This window comes from Parasteatoda tepidariorum, chromosome 2, assembly GCF_982258835.1.
Source record: "Parasteatoda tepidariorum strain Cologne lab strain chromosome 2, Ptep-v5.0, whole genome shotgun sequence".
Lineage (NCBI taxonomy): Eukaryota > Metazoa > Arthropoda > Arachnida > Araneae > Theridiidae > Parasteatoda > Parasteatoda tepidariorum.
The window spans coordinates 80,364,688-80,379,438 of NC_141756.1; positions in this window are offsets into that span (position 1 = coordinate 80,364,688).

Genomic DNA, 14,751 nt, shown 5'->3' on the forward strand with positions numbered 1-14,751 from the left:
TATTCAAAATATGGAAAATTATTTAAATTCAAAGATGCATAATATGTCGTCGCTGCTAGAAATTCTTCAGGATAATACTAGCATTCTAGTGAAAATCCTTTTAGTTCAAATATAAATTTTGAAAATATGAAGCTTTTTTTTTATGGATATTTGAATTTAAAATAAAACTTGTGCTCCTTACTTCCAATCCCATGTTTTATTCATCCCTTCTTGTTTGACTTTATCACAGATAATCCCCTATACACTTTAAAACTTTTTGAAAGAAATTCAAGAAAATATTTTGTGTAAAAATTTAAAAATCATTTGAGGTTTGTGCGCTTTGTAAAGCTGAATTTTTTTCTTAAGTCAATATTGAAAAAGTTTGTGAAAAAGAAACAAATGGCTTGAGATAGCAATTTCATTGTTTATATGTATAATGGTTAATTGTAAATAAATTCTATGAAATAAATTGAATATAGATGCTGATAAAAAAAACTTAGTTTTGTTTGATTAACTTAAGATTTTTTGATTAACTTGTGTTTTTGTTTGATTTTATTTGATTTTGTCTGATTAACAAGTTCGATTAACTTATGAATTCTCATAAATTCAAGTATTATATTGAATTAAAGCGTTGCATAGTTTTTCAAAATATGACATTATTCTCAGAAATCAAGGTCACTTGATGCAGAACGGTGCTGAATGATTTCAACTGAAAAAACTCTAACATATGAGTAGAATTCCATCTATGCAAACAGATGGAATTTCATATAATGTCTTCCATATCTGTCATGCTCATTAAATTAAATTTTTTATTGTACGTTTAGTTTGTCTAACATAACCTAGAGAACCGCTGTAGTTGAAAAGCACACTGTTCGCCTCCCAATGAAGTGATCGAGATTCAAATCACAGTGGTGACTGATTGATATGAATTCTGCTCCCGGTTAGTACTGACCACTGTTCTGTTGTAGAATGTCTCCGGTGGTACGCGGATCATATAATCCTCTTGTCGTCAGGCTAACCATGAGAGGGTTTCGTAGTTTCCTCTTCATGTCATATAATAAGTTTATAACGTCAAAAAGTCCTTCATGACGGATAGTTTGTCCCAATTCTTGATTCAGGTGTTCCCTTGTCTTCTGGGTTAGGTTCAAAATTTCAAGGCCACGAAGACGAATATTGATAGTCATAAACTCAGGCTGTTCAACGCCGGTTATTAAATAAAATAAAACGCATCCAAGATTAAATTGATAAGAATATTTTTGAAGATCTCAGTTATTTATATCAAGAACATGGTTGTTTGAACATCCTAATTGGTCAAACAAATAGGCTATACCAGCTCTAGCAGTCCGTATACGTTCAGAAAATTCAAAACATGAAGGAATCTTTGTTTGAAATCTTCCCTCTGAAGTCTCAGGCAGAAGAAATGATCGTGTGAGAAATTCTAAGTATTTCATTTTCGAGAAATGGAGATCATTTTACCCTAGTTTTATCTTAGGCTCTTTATGGAACAACTTGATAGCCTTGATACGGCAGTCTGAAGAGCGCAGTCATCCTCGAAATTCAGAGAACCTCCAGGTTGTTTACCAGATTAGAGAAATTTAGTAAGATTATAATGGGGGGAAATATATGCAATACTTTACTCAACATTTTAGCTATTCGGACACTAATTAAGAGATAACTTTATCTTGCCATCGTAATTTCTCCTGTGTTTGTTGTAAGAAAAAAACTCAAAAAGATTTTAAAAGGGAAAGGGGCATAGTTTTATTTTATACATAAAAAAAACAGAAAAATTATATTTCGTTCAAATTGATGAGGGATAATGAGGCAAATTTTGAACTATGCATTATTCAACAGCTATTCGGGAACTGATTATTAGATAATGAGGTAAAAAAATCAAATTATCAACATCAGAATTAGAGTGTTTGATATATGGAATTAATAGACTATAATTGTCTTGAAATTCATATCTTTAAATTACAATTTAACTTCTCACATCAAAATTGATAAATTTCGTTTTCATTGCAAATTTTAATTTTTAAAACTTGTTATTTAAAAAAAAACACGTCAAAACGTTAGCTTCTATGGAGCTCAAGTTATATGAATTACTAATAATAATAAATTCAGGTAATTGATAATTGGTTTTAATGTAAAACTGACTTATTCAACTCTAAACACAAACTAATCTTCGAGAGCAAATTGAGTACGTTGTTACAATCTATTTATATTCTTAAATCTATTTCTTTACCACCTGTTAAGCAAAGTACGGGTTAAAGCAACTACATTTTAATTTTATTTATGGTAGCACGCGTTTCTGATGTAACTTTAAAACAAAAATTACGGATGCGCATTTGAATGCAGTTACTTGCGATAATTGGATTACATATTTCATGCAAATTTATTATGATTACTTGTAATCCCGACTACAACCGCAATCGTGAAATTGAAATCGTGCACTGTTAGAATATTCGTACTGAATTTTCATTAAAAAAATAACCGGCTGCAGTTTGCCTATCCAATTAACCGCAAAGTTTACGACAAAGAACATTTTTTTACCTTGACGGTTTCGAAACCTCTGTCAACTAGTATTATTAACCATTTACAACCATAATGGTTTCAAAACCACAAAAAAGAAATTCATAAGACAGTGGAACTAGGCTGAGGTTGAGTTGTATTTTATCAAATGGACCGTTTAATGTGGTTTAATTAGGTGCTGTCATCTATATGTGAATGAGAATATCGCATTATAATATTCCAGACTTACAAATTAAGGGATTGCAGAACACTGGAAACTCTTTATGAGTTGAAAAGAATATTGTGTCATCAGCGCTCTGTTGTCGTCTTCCTCTGTCGACGGATTTGTCCTCTTTGCTTTAATCTGTAGCCAGCTGCAAGGAACCAAATGGCATTATTATTACGTGGGTATAGCTGGTGCTATACAATTCTGGTTGTGTAACCACATTAGGGGAAAACAGTTATAATAAACGGATTTTCTTACGGTTAACAGTTTGAATACCATCTTATTTATGGTTATTTGACTGCTTTGTGTGAATATTGAAAAATTGAATTTGAATAAACTGTTAACGATTTTTTCTGAGACATTTCTAACAGTGTAAGACTTCAGCACGAGCAATCATACTCCTCAAACATTTACATGGCATATGGAGTGATAAATATGAAATGATTGTTTGAGTCAAAATTATTCTACATAAAAATTGGTGTCTAATACAAATGAAAAGATGTGAACATTTAAGTTAATTTTACGATCGAACTCAAAACATTTTTCAAGCAGCATTGGATTGACGTGTGTGTCACCGAAATTAATGTTTTTAATTTTTTTAAAGAACCCGTTTGAATAACGTTTAAATGAGAAATGCTCTTCATTTTTTGTCTTCTTACCCTTGCCGCTTAACTTATCTCAATAGATTTTGACGGAAATCAGTTGAGCCTCAACTAAAGGGAAAAAAATTTTTTCTCCTGAAATAGCTGAGTAGTTTTTGACATAGGAATTCATTTAAATCATTCAAATACGCTTTCTGCATTTAAACATCGCTCCCTGATTTAATGGATTTAAAATTGAATTCGACAAGCATTTTCCGTTACTTGAACGATTTTGATGGCAAAAGATAGTCATTTAGTTTCTTCTCCATTTTTGCATTTTTTTCCAATTTTTTTGACTCAGAATAAATTGTCAGAATTTTGAGTCAAAAAACATATGTTAACGATATTTTAAGTAATATTTGTATGACTGGAGAAAATGCAAATTAATATCATAATTTTTTGTGTTTTGAACAATTATTATTAACAAGCAATTAATAATAATTATTATCATAATTATTAAATAATTATTATAATAATCATCGTAATAAATAATTATTAATAATGAATAATAATAGTAAATAATAATAAAATAATTATTAATAATAAATAATAATAATAAATAATAATAAAATAATTATTATAATAATCATAATAATAAATAATTATTATTAATAAATAATAAATAATAATAAAATAATTATGATAGTAATCATAATAATAAATGATTATTATTAATAAATAATAATAAAATAATTATTATAATAATCATAATATTAAATGATTATTATTAATAAAAAATAAATAATAATAAAATAATTATGATAATAATCATAATAATAAATGATTATTATTAATAAATAATAAATAATAATAAAATAATTACGATAATAATCCTAATATCATAATAATAATTTTAATAATTATTAAATTTAATTATTATTAACAAGCAGCTATAATTTTAATATAAAAAACGCATTATACTCGTTTATTTTTATAACAACAGCTAAAATGAACATAATTCTTATCAGGAAGAATAAAAACTGTTTATCGATTTTCCTTTTTTGTCTCCATCACCATGATAATGAAGAAAACAGCTATGTCTGACACAAATCGATTAGAAATATGTAAATATTGAAATCATTTATCATTGCTTTAATCATTTATGCATCCCGTACCGTTTTCTGTTACCGTTTTGAATGTATATATAACGAATCTTCCGTCCAAGCGAAAACAAATTTTATATCTAAGGTCAATATCAATGATGTACAGTAAAAAAAAAAGATCTATACTCTTAACTAATAAATGTTGGAGTAGTTTTGACAATGCATTGCAAAAAAAAAAAAAAAAGGAGACAAAACAACTTATAATAATGCAACAAATAGTATGAAACTACTTTTGTAATTTTTTTTCTATTAAAATGTCCATATTTTCATGAATATTTAATTAATTTGTAAAATAATAATAAATGTACAAAAGTTTATGCAATTATTGCGTGTAATAATAAAAGCAGTTGACAGAAGTTGCAAGTGTATTGCTGTAATTTCTTAGCATAGGTAGTTCAGAAACGTTCTTATACTTTCGTAATTGATTTCCGGTCTTTCAAACCTCTTAAAATTTTAAACTTTACTGATATGTGTGAGAAATTGCATGACTTAAACAGTTATATAGTTATAAAACAATTATCTAAATATTTCTTGAGGAATTTGAAAAATGTCATAAACTGAAAGTGTCTTTCCTATTATTGTAAGTTAGTATATATCCATACGTTTGATATATTCCATGATTTGCTATGCTCCTCAACTAAAATTTCAGTGGTGAATTAAATCTTATTAAACAATTAAAAAGTATAACCTTTTCCAAGATATCGAAATTACATCAAAAATTATAATTTACTGATTATAATCAAAATACATAAAACGAATTTAAATTTAAGCCTTTCACACACAGACACTAAATTCATTTCAAAACTTCTAATTCGTTTTCTCATTAATACCCTAACTTAATGAAGTACCATCATATTGTAAATATCTCAAAATATTTTAATAATTTTCTACACGTGAGCGGGTTTGGTCTCGTGTTACTCTAATAAAGTAATTAGTTTTAAACTGCATGCGTCATCTAAGAAGTATAGAAGGAAAGACAGTTCTATGTGCGAATTTCACGGAAATTTCTCCAGAGCACATAATTGAATTGAATCTCCTAGCTTCAGAATATCCTGATTCCTATCGGAGGAAAATACGGGGAATATTCTTGATAGATCAAAGGAAATTTTAAATGTGATACAGTAGATCAAAATAATAAGGTTTGTTCATATAGTTGGGGATTTGTATTCATTTGTAAATTATTTATAATTTAAATTGTAGTATGTTTTATATGTACTTTTGAATAAAAACTTTATTTAAAAACTTAATTGATAACTGACGCAAAATACTATTAATATTTATTTTTTACTTTTCACTATTTTTTCAGTTTAATGCTTCTAGTTTATAGTATTTTCTGCTTGAAAATAGCCTATTTTATAATAGAATAATGCAAAATTTAGTCTTAGAAAGAAATTTTAACAGTTAAGCGTTAACTTGTATCCAGCGCAAAATACTTTTAATATTGTTTTATTACTATCCACTATATTTTTAATTGAATGTTTCCAGTTTATTGTATTTTCTGCTTGTAAATAGTTTATTTTATAATGGAATAGAGCAAAATTTAGTTATAGAAAGAAATTTTAGCAGTTAAGCGTAAACCTTTAGCTAGCGCAAAATACTATTAATATTTTTTCATTACTATTCACTTTTTTTAGTTTAATGTTTCTAGTTTATTGTATTTTCTGCTTTCAAATAGGTCTATTTTATAATATAATAGTGGAAAATTGAGTTTTTGAAAGAAATTTTTACAGTTTAAAGTTAACTTTTAGCTAGCGCAAAATACTATTAATATTTTTTCATTACTATTCACTTTTTTTTTAGTTTAATGTTTCTAGTTCTTCGTATTTTCTGCTTGCAAATAGTCTGTTTTATACTACAATAGTGCAAAATTGAGTTTCTGAAAGAAATTTTTGCAGTTTAAAGTTAACTTTTAGCTAACGCAAAATACTATTAATATTTTTTTGCTATTCACTATATTTTTAATATAATGTTTCATATTTGTTGTATTTTCTGCTTGCATAGGGTCTACTTCATAATAAACAAGTGCGAAAAATTAGTTGAAAAAAGTTTAACAATTTAAGCAGTTTAAAGTATTTTTAACTAATCCAAAATGCTATTAACTTTAATTTTCATTATTCACTATTTTTTCTACCTTAACATTGCTAGTTTACTATATTTTCTTCTTACATATCGTCTATTTTATAATAAAATAGTGCAAAATTAAGGTTTAGATTAAAATTTTAACAGTTAAAACTTTTTATTATTCTTTTTATTTATCTAATAATATAAAAGCGACGATCATATTATCGGTGTACTCTTTATTTTCAGCATATTTCTCATTTTTTTTAAAGAAAATAAACATGTCTTGATATGTGTGTTTGTGAAAATAGACAAAGTTCGAAATACGTAATAAATATAAGAAAGATAAGTTTTCTTATATACGTGTAATATAAGAAAAGTGTTTCTTACATACGTGTCTTATATGCATGAGCTTAAAAAAAGGCAGAGCAAAATATGCGTATGTTACATAATGGTGGAGATACTGTGGATGTATTTGATGAAATAAAGCTTCAGAAAATAGGCAAGCCTTTGATTCGGTAGTTTAACGTTATGATTTTTGCGTTTTGAAATATTAAGACGAGGTACAATGCCACAGTGGATAAAGTCAACGATTCTTAGGAGAGAGAAGGCCTCATCATGGATCAGTTTAGTAGTGCGACGTTATGAAAATAAACTGCGCGGTTGAGGAAAAATAAGAAAGATGTCACCACATTCAGGCTTCTACGCTGCGTAGTAGGGGAGGGTACTAAGGTTTTCGTTACGCTTGAACTACTAAAGGAATCTTGGAATCAAGGAATTTCACGTTTATGGTTCAATTCTTCAATTCAAGGAATTTCTTGTTTTTGGTAACATGTGCTTAGGCCTTCTTTCGTTTAGAAGGTGAGGATAAAGCACTTATGTGCCGTTTTATAGGACCAGCGTTCTATTTCTGATACTGGTTTGAAGTCTATTTACCTTAAAACTGACTTGTGTAGGGAGTAAAGGTAGACGGATCGAAGAGCTGACCCCATTGCCACCATGCTGCCATTAATCTTAAAATTGTTGATTTTTAATCTCAAAAGAATGGTAACAAATTCATGCTTTAGGTTTTAAGGTATTTATTTCGTTTTGTAATATGCCCTTAGTCTTGAGAGCTTTGAGTTTTAGGTATACAAATCATTTTCTCAACCAGAAACCATTTTTTCCTTGCATTTAAACCCTCGAGGAATAATTTAAAATAACTCTTTTTTTGGACTTTCTGTAGCTTTTAGAGTTAGATTACCCCCATAAGACCCTTAAAAAGGAACAAATAAAGAACTCAAAACCTGCTTCACTTTTTCGACATTCGTAATCCTTCGTCGTGGATGTATTTCAATGTTGTGAATACATTTAAATGTTGTGAATGCATTTCAATGTCGTGGATGTATTTCAATGTTGTGAATGTATTTCAATGCTGTAAATATGTTTTTCAATGCTGTGAAAGTACTTCAATGCTGTGAATGTATTTCAATGTTGTGAATGTATGTTAATGATGTGGATGCATTTCAACGTCGGGGATGTATTTCAATGCCATGGATATATTTCAATGCTGTGAATGTATTTCAATGATGTGGATGCATTTCAATGTCGTTAATGTACTTAAATGCTGTGAATGTATTTCAATGTTGTGGATGTATTTCAATGTTGTGAATGTATTTCAATGCTGTAAATATGTTTTTCAATGCTGTGAAAGTACTTCAATGCTGTGAATGTATTTCAATGTTGTGAATGTATGTTAATGATGTGGATGCATTTCAACGTCGGGGATGTATTTCAATGCCATGGATATATTTCAATCTTGTGAATACATTTAAATGTTGTGAATGAATTTCAATGTCGTTAATGTACTTAAATGCTGTAAATGCATTTCAGTGCTGTGAATGTATTTGAATGTTGTGGGTGTATTTCAATGTTGTGAATGTATTTCAATGCTGTAAATGCATTTCAATGCTGTGAATGTATTTCAATATTGTGGATGTATTTCAATGTTGTGAATTTATTTCAATGCTGTAAATATGTTTTTCAATGCTGTGAATGTACTTCAATGTTGTGAATGTATTTCAATGCTGTGAATATGTTTTTCAATGCTGTGAATGAATTTCGATGTTCTATTTTTAAAGTAGTCTGCATATAGGTAATGAAATTTGAAATCTGGTTTAATGAAACTGTGATAGAAAACTGGTTCATGTACTGTATTGAAGAATGTCCCAATAAAAGCATAAAACTTGCATTCCAAATAGCATTTGTTTTAGTTAAATCCTATTTTTTTTAAATCATGAAATAGAGTAGCGGAATTTCTTTAAAAATAAAAGTTCGACTGCAATATAATCGGTGATTAGCTTACTCTGTAGAACATTCCTTATCAAATTACAGTAAAAAGCACTGGCACCCTAGATCCTTCATCTGAAAAATCTATTTTATCGCAAAATTTTGTACCATAACTTTCACAGTAATATTTACTTCATTTATTTACAGTGATTCAGCTATTTTATTTCTTATATTATTGTAAAAAATTACCGTGAATCAGTCTTTTTGTTCCGGAAAATTTTACGGCAAAAATGGATTTTATGTTAAAATGAGTGGCTCCCTGAGTTCTAATAAATTTTAACATTATTCAATCCGGAATTCTTTACAGTGTACGGATTCTTGGCTCCATGGTAGAGGTAATGAAGTCCATATCATGCATCGGCCGTCTTTCTAGAAAAGCTAGTTTCCATTGATATGGAGCTATGCGGATTTAATGTTGTTTCGAGATGCCTTAATGCGAGTCTTTTGCGATTTTTAATAAGTAGGGATGAAAGCGACTGTTTTTGGCTTTACTTTTATACATTCGTCCAATATTTAAATTAGGATTAGAAATATTGAAGCAGCATCTAAAGTAAAAGACTCCTTGTCTATGTATATTCTTTCTAATTCTCATACAGAATTAATCACTGTTTCATGTTAACCTAGCATTGATAGTCCGCAGTTAGTTTAAGCTTCATAAATTCTTCGATTTCTTTTGAATTTCAATGTCCATTAACATCATATTAATCATAATAATCCAAAATACATCGTATTAATATTAGTCTTAAAATATCCATTATTTTTACAATGTACTACTGTATTATAAAATATCTGTATTATAAAATCATCACTGTATTATAAAATATCTATCCTGTTTTACCGTAATAATTCATGTTCGACAGTACGCAAGTTTTTTTTTGTCACTCGATGATCTTTCTAATGCTTTGAGCTTGTTTGCAATGGGTATATATTCACTTAAATATTTAAAGTAGCCTCTGACTTAATTTCAAAAGCTGTAAAAATTAGTATAATTTTTCAAATATATTTTATTATTTATCTTTAATGCTTTATATTAAGGTTAAATAGTTATAATTCACTTCATATTTTTGAAAGATGACATTAAAAACCTGGGAATGCCACCCATTTTAGCATACCACCTAATACTACCTATACCTATTAAGTGGAAATATCACCTATTAATTAATACTTTACTTATTTACTTATCATTTTCGTTCCTATAGTGGTCAGCAGAGCTCTGTTAGCAGTATAGGTTCTCCCCTCATACCACCTCGTCCATCCCGCTTGCCTTTGTTCTTTTATTTGTGCCCTCTATGTCAGTTTAAGTCGTCCTCTTTTTCACTTTCCTTCTGGTACCCACGTTAAAGCTACTGATAATATTCTTGTGGGAGGCATTTTCAAAATGTAACCTATCCATTTCGATCTTTTTCTTTTTATATTAAGAGTGATTGATTCTCGTATGATTTTACTGCAGAATATCTTTAGAATATTTCTTAAACATCTGTTTTGCTTACTGTTTCGTTTTTGATTATGCAGTTTTGTTAGTTTCCATGTTTCTGACCTATATTATAATTCACTGTATTAAACAAAAGTCTTTAGCATTAAATTATTTGATCTCCAAACCATTGCCAACTCTTCGATGTAATAATGTGCAATCGAAATATTTTCATATTTAATTATTTTTATTCTATTTTGATAAATATGATATGACGGTTTGTTAAAAACTTCATACTATCCAGGAATATTTTAAAAAACAAATTTTCTTCAACACTGTTATTCTGAATATAAGAATTTCTTTGGGGTGTCTTGGCCCTATAATAATTCCTTATTCATTTGTAACATTACCTAGTAAGCTCTCGGAAAAACTTTAATGGCCATCAGCTCTTTTATCAGTATCTTGAAACTTGATATCGTAAAGCTTTACTGGTATCATGAAGTCGATAAATTGAACCAAGTTTACCTGGAAATCACAATATCATGTAATTAAAATTAAAATTGTTAATCTGCAGAATAATATAGATCAGCTTCCAGACTATGTCAGCGTTCTATTTCACTTAATACGTCCATAAGCTCCAAATTTTCAAACTGTATATGAATATTTCAAACAATCCGGGGAAAAGTTTTTAGTGTAAAATAGAGTTTGATATTAATGCTCATATAACAGAAACAATTTTTAGTAACTAACTAAATGATGATTTATGAATAAATTGATAATTAAATTGTAAGAAATTAATTGAATTGTTAAGTTATTAATTTTCCTATGCGCTCTTGTTTAGTAAAGAATTATTGAAGTTAAGCTTACGGGTTAGTTCTATTGATCAATTCCAGTTTTTTTTTTCGCTTTCTTTTTCTTTCTAACGTAACCCTTAATCAGTAGTTGGGGATTGAAAGAAGCTATTTTTATCATATCTGGTCAAGTCAGCATTCAGCTTTTTATCCTAGGGCAAATTGACCATCTTAAGTAACCATTGGTTTCGTAAACCTGGAAATCAGGCTTCTTTCAGGAAAAAAACGGAAGTTTTTTTTCCTTCCTTTTTCAAGAATAAATGCGGATCGAAGAAAATCCTTTGATATAAATGATGTGGTTTAGATATTGAAGGAAAAGGTTCTTTGACTGAAATGTTTGATTTTACTTTTAAGAGAATAGGTTTAATTTTTAAACGCGTTTTCTTTTTAGTTTCAAAGTAATACAAAAAGTATGATTATTCTTAGATTTAAAATAAAATTGTAGAACAATTGAGGATTGGGATTTAATAAATAAGTAATAGAAAAATAGCATTTTAGTAGATTTATCGTAAATTATTGTATTATTATCGTAGATTATATTTATATAGTGTTAAATAGCATTGAATATGAAATTAAATTAAATTTAATGGAATTTGAAAGAATCCCAACCCCAGTCAAAGGTATTCTACCCAATCAAAGCTGTAGTTCAGTTATTAGTTTCGTCCGACAGTTAAACTCGTTTATAAAATATTTTATTTTTGCTCTTATTGACTTCGATATATATATTTCACATTATGAAATCATCTTGATTTTGTGACTCTTAGTTTAGTAATTTGTGATGTGACTTTGAAAATAATGTTTTGATTTATTTATTTCGGTATGAATTATGTTAAATCTCAAAATCAAATATCAAAATTGTGTATGTTAAAAATAAAGAGAAAAAGAATTTCCCACTAATTTTATATTTTATTCATGCATATGTGTTTGGACATACATACGTATGCTTTTGTAGGGTTGCCTTAAAATAATATCCTTCCTATATGCACATGCATTTGTATTTGTAAAATAATTATCGACTTTTTTTATAAAAATGAATAATAGTTTCAAAAGGATCTGTTATTGTTACCTGCAATGCGTATACTTGACTGACTATATAAAATACAAAGCTACCTAGCATAAATAATATTTTGTTAACTATATGATTTAACTATAAAGTATTAGAACTTAAATTTGGAAATATAAACGGTATCAATAAATATGATTTAGGAATAATAAACTTAATAGTATATGATTAAATGATGCAATAGTTTATAATAAATGCAATAGTAATAAATGCAATAGTTTATAATAAATAGTTCAATAAATTAAGAGCTTAATTGCAATAGTTTTAATAATAATTATGTATATAAATTAGAGGCATTAAATTATTTTGAAATATATAGATTATGAAAGAAAAATTATATTTGCAAGTATTTAATTGGATATTTTTTTTTCCATTTCGACCAGACTATATGGAATACGCAGTTTGAATTTTAAAACTGATTACAATATTCAAAGTAAATCACTGCTTTTTATTTATCAGTAAAAATATGCAATTTCAATGGCCCAATATTGATTTCTATAACATATATGCCCAGAAACTGCGATTTCTTAAAAATAGAGTTATGAAATGAATTACACATGGGTAATTAATATTTTATATTTACTGTTAGTAATAGTTGTTTTACTGCTGCCTATTTTAAAACTGATGGTTGGCCGATATTTTAACCACTATATTTAATACATTCATTTTATCAATTTCGGTTACTAAATTTCATTAAAATATGTTTGATGTCGCAATTATTAAAATGTCTTTCAAAATTCAAATAGAAATTGTAGAATATGTTCAAACTATTACAAAAGTTAAATTGCTATCTATTAGTTTAAATGATTTAAAATATTAGTCTCGTTCATATTATCAATACTAAAAATTTAATTTTGTTTGTAAATTCTTATTGCAAATGCATTAGGGCATCTTAACTATACATTTAATTCAAACATTTCAATTCGAGTTGAATTCTATAAAACTTAACATATGCTTTCATTAAATGTCTAACTATTAATTTTAAATTTAATTTGGTTATAATAATGTCACAATAAATATATTTCTAAGATAATGAACGCTGTCCTCATAGAAATTTTCTTAATTTAGAAAATGCCATTTCCTTTAACGCTTCCGTTAGCGTCATCTATACTGCTTTGGAAACCAGTTTAAGTCTTGTAATTATGATTTGATCTAATATTCAACATATATTTAATGAAATAAATTATTGATGCATAATGGGAATGTGAAACCCATACCAGTTTGGCAACATATTTTGCAATTGGTGGAATAACTTATTGAACTACAAATTATTAAACTTATTAACGAAAACATTTTCGTAAGCAAGTTTTCACATACATTTCCTTTATAAAGGTAATTTTTAAATTAAATTATTTTGTAGAGTAGGAATTATAGCGGTATTATATTTATTTTCTTTTTTCAAAGTTATAAAACTTTTCAATATTTTCTTTCATTTAATCTATTTTTTTGTAATAATAAAAATAAATAAAACCAGAAATAAGCCCATAAAAACAATCTTAGGTGCCTATAACAATAAGTGAATTCACATAATTAGAAATGGACGTCATATTTTTGGTAAAATTCGTAATATAAAACAGTATAAATTATGAAATTTCCTTAGAACAGTAAGAAAATAGATCCATAGTTTGGTCATAAAAAATTTTTAAAACTGAATAAATCATTTTTATTCTTCCAAGTAAGTTAAAATTGAGGTCAATTTTAAGTTGAAATATGCATTTTATAGCATACTTAAGTAACTTTTGAACAATTAGAAATTGGTGTCGTATTTAGGGTGCAAAAGATTGCTTAAGTTTAAATTAATCTATATTATTAAACACCAATATATTACTTACGATCAATTAGAAAATTGCATAATATTTAGGGTGTAAGATGTAACTTAAATCCTAAGAAAACATTATGATACTTCCAACGCGTAGAAACTGAAGTTATTTTTGGTTCAAAATACGTATTAAAAAATAATTATTTTACTTTCGAATAAACAGAAATGCGATGTCATATTTAGAATACAAAATGTACTTTAAGAGTGAATAAAAAAATTATACCATCCGGTACGTCATGCATGTATGAGTTTCTCTAAAAAAAGATTAAAACTATTAAAACGGAGGATGCCTGTTTGGCCCTTCATATTGTTTGTAGCTTTGTAATTCAAAAAAATATTTTTTGTCTCTATAAAAGGAAATGAGCGTGCTAATGCAGTTGCAAAAAGTACTCATAATATAAGCAGAAATGTTTTAGCATCATTGGACATCAAGCGAATTTGTAAATCATCAGCATATAAGCCTGGAAAGAGCACTGAAATTCACAAAATGATAACAAATTACACGAAATTGTCCCTTCGATTGATGAACATAAAATGATATCCGTTAACCGTAAAGCTGTTTCAATAAATAGACTGAGCATTGGCCACTTTCGTATACCCATATGTATTTAAAGAAAAACGAACCTGCACCTATTCGTTCCTTACGTCAATTTGTTATCACCATTAAGCATATTTTTACCGACTGTAGACGATTCAAATACCTGAGAAACAAACTTAATGGTCATTTTTATCCTGATCTTCAATCTTTATTTGGTGACCCTATA